The sequence below is a fragment of the Triticum dicoccoides genome, chromosome 3B, assembly GCF_002162155.2.
Source record: "Triticum dicoccoides isolate Atlit2015 ecotype Zavitan chromosome 3B, WEW_v2.0, whole genome shotgun sequence".
Taxonomy (NCBI): domain Eukaryota; kingdom Viridiplantae; phylum Streptophyta; class Magnoliopsida; order Poales; family Poaceae; genus Triticum; species Triticum dicoccoides.
In genome coordinates, this window is record NC_041385.1 from 692,391,717 (window position 1) to 692,394,740 (window position 3,024).

General features: G+C 52.1%; 1 long non-coding RNA gene across 1 annotated transcript in view; it reads right to left on the bottom strand.

The window, feature by feature from the left end:
• Positions 1 to 2,809, bottom strand: part of LOC119281856 — a 9,493-nt gene extending 6,684 nt beyond the window's left edge. The window contains exons 1-2 of the long non-coding RNA XR_005138568.1: positions 2,557 to 2,809; positions 734 to 735 (exon numbers count right to left, since the gene is read on the bottom strand). This is a non-coding gene — a long non-coding RNA (uncharacterized LOC119281856). The remainder of the gene's footprint in view (positions 1 to 733; positions 736 to 2,556) is intronic.
• Positions 2,810 to 3,024: the final 215 nt, after the last annotated feature.

The window sequence follows — 3,024 nt, forward strand, 5'->3', positions numbered from 1 at the left end:
GACCCATATAAAAGGATATTCACGGAATATACTTTTTTACGGGTCGGCTTTGCGGGGTCTGCTCTTGCGCCGCTGCATCCCGCATCCCACCGAGCCGCAAAATATCAATACTACACCATAATTATCAATAGCAACACAGTACAACAATCATCCACATTACAAATAATTATTCAAATCACCGAATACAAATATAAATATGCAATACAAAACTTGTCCCGAATACAAATACAAATGAATGGAAAAATGAGTTTGTTACTGCCCAGCCCTTTGCCAATGGTGCTCAATGAGATCCTCTTAAAGCTGAAAGTGGTGTTTGCATTTTCAATCTCCTTGTATGTTTGAAGAAAAACTCTAATGCGGTTAGGGTCTCTAGCTAGTTTGACACGGCTGCCCACATTGTCGTAGGCGAGCTCCAAGTTTATGCCTCTCTCATCTTCGAGAATCATGTTGTGAAGGATAACACAACATGTCGTGATGTTCTTCAAGGTCCGCTTGTCCCCAAAACGAGCAGGACCACGAACAATGGCAAACCTAGATTGCAAAACCCCGAATGCTCTTTCAATGTCTTTTCGGGCTGCCTCTTGCATCTTTGCGAACTCACATTGTTTTTTAGTTTTGGGTTCTTTGATGCTCTTGACAAATGTGCACCAAGGAGGGTATATACCATCTGCAAGATAGTACCTTTTTGTGTATTCATGCCCATTGATAGTGTAGTTGCAAGCAAGAGCATCACCACTAGCAAGCCTAGCAAACAAATGAGACCGTTGCAACAACACATTGATATCGTTGAGAGTGCCCGGCATACCAAAGAAGCAATGCCAAATCCATAAATCCTCGGATGCTACGGCCTCTAGCACAATTGTTGCATCACGAGACTTGCCGCAATACATTCCCTGCCATGCCTTCGGGCAAATTTTCCATGTCCAATGCATACAATCAATGCTACCTAGCATGCCAGGTCAACCTCTCCTCTCATTAGATGCTATCAATTTCTTTGTGTCATCCTCGTTCGGTGCCCGAAAATATTCGGGACCAAAGACACTGATGATCACTTTGGCCAATCTACGCATGCGAAGATACTCATCGGCATAATCAACCGGAACGCCATATGCAATCACCTACATAGCTGTCGAGATTTTTTGATATGCACTAAATCCCTTCAAGCCCGAAGCATTTCTTCATTGAGTAAAATACCGACAATTTGCCTCGCAAGCTTGAACAATTTTCACAAAGAGGGATCGACGCATTCGGTACCTTCGCCGGAAGAGGTGCAGTGGACACGTTGGATTCTCCATGAAATAGTCTTGCATCAACATCTCGTTCCCGAGATGGCGATTCCGAGGAATACAAAGACGCCCGACGGTCGATCTTCGCCGCCTCTTTCGGTTCTCGTCTTCGTGCTCCTTGACGGCAAGAGCCATCACCAATGTCTGCTGTCGAAAGTTTGAGAGCATCATCTCAACATCTGAGTCGTCCGAATCGGACAAATCAGAGAGCTGAAACTTCTCGCACGGGCTCAATTCCATCTACATGAACGATAAGCGCACGCGCGTCAACCAAACGGGCTCAATTCCATCGACACGAAGCACAAAAAACACTAACCGACGGCAACGAGGGGCGGCTCGAGGGAGAATGATCCCCGACGACGACAGCTACGAGGGGCGGCTCTTCTCGCCAGATACGCGGGGGAGGTGCAGCCCAACGGTGGTGAAGGGTGAGGGACGCCCCGGCGGCGCGATTCCGCCCACAGATTTGGCTGGAATCGGCGGCGGCAGACGGGCGGAACCTGTGGCGGGTGGAGGCGGAAGGAGGTGGGGAAAGGGACGCGGGCTGAAATGTCCCTCCCACCAACTGCTTCGTTGTGATACGGGGCATCGTAGGGGCGAGGCGGAAACCCACAAATACGCGGATTGGGGCCGAGTTTTTGCCGCACCCTTCAAAAAATTTTGCTGGCCGGCCGCGTTTGCGGGGTCTGTTCGGGCGGGATTTTTCGCGCCGACCCGCATTTTGACGGTTATTTTGCGGATCGGGACTTTTTGCGAGGTCTGCTAGAGTTGCTCTTAGCTCAGCCAAGCTTTACTCATCAACAGACGCAGGGAGGGTGAAAAAATAATGCAGACTGCAAAACGCCTCCCAACTGAAAACACATCCTAGCTGAGCCCACAACCCCAGAGTCGCATCCCGCCCTCACTGAAAAACCATACACCGCCCTTCCCCAAATCGGGCCGTCTGCCATCTGCCGCTTCTCGGCTTCTCGCCGTCGGAAGCGATGGAAGGCGATGCGAGCAAGCCGCTTGTCACCCAGGTGCTGCATACCACCGTGTGACTACCAGTTGGCATGCCAAGTGTAAGCGTGTGTGGTCCCACCTGTTGCCGCATAGGGCCTGGGCCAGTTGGCGTGCGTGGGTACTTAAGCCTTGGACAGGGGCGTGTATCGGTATGTGGAAAGAAATGAACTAATTCCCTCACCTACCCTCTCCTCTGCTCATCCCCTTCTCCAAGCTTCTCCCCCTCCCCTCCCTCGATCCGATCCAGCCTACTCTGGTCCCCCTCAACCAGATCGGGGCGTTACAATTGGTAATCAGAGCCTCCGATCCTGCCCCAAATTTTTTTTCGCTGCTGCCTCCTGATTTGGATCGGTAACATCCACCGCCTCGGGTGTGACTTGCTCCGGCGAGATCACGCAAAATCCCCGGCGGGGTTCGATCTGGCAGGGGTGCGAGACGGCACCGTCCAAGCCCTCCGTCCAGACCCGGCAGTTGCTGGCGGCCATGGACGACAACACCACCAGCCTCAAGGCCATGATGGAGACGATTCTAGCGCGCCTCGACGAACAGAAGGTCGACAGCGACAAGCGGCTCGAGGCGCAGATTTCCTTCAACACCCAAGTCTCGCAAGATCTGCGCTCCCTCGCCAAGCAAGTCGATCTCACGTAGGCGGATGTCGACAAGACTCGCAAGGTGCTGGAGAGATCGCCCTCACCGTCGGAATCGCACTCCCCGACCGTGCTCCATCCACCACCAC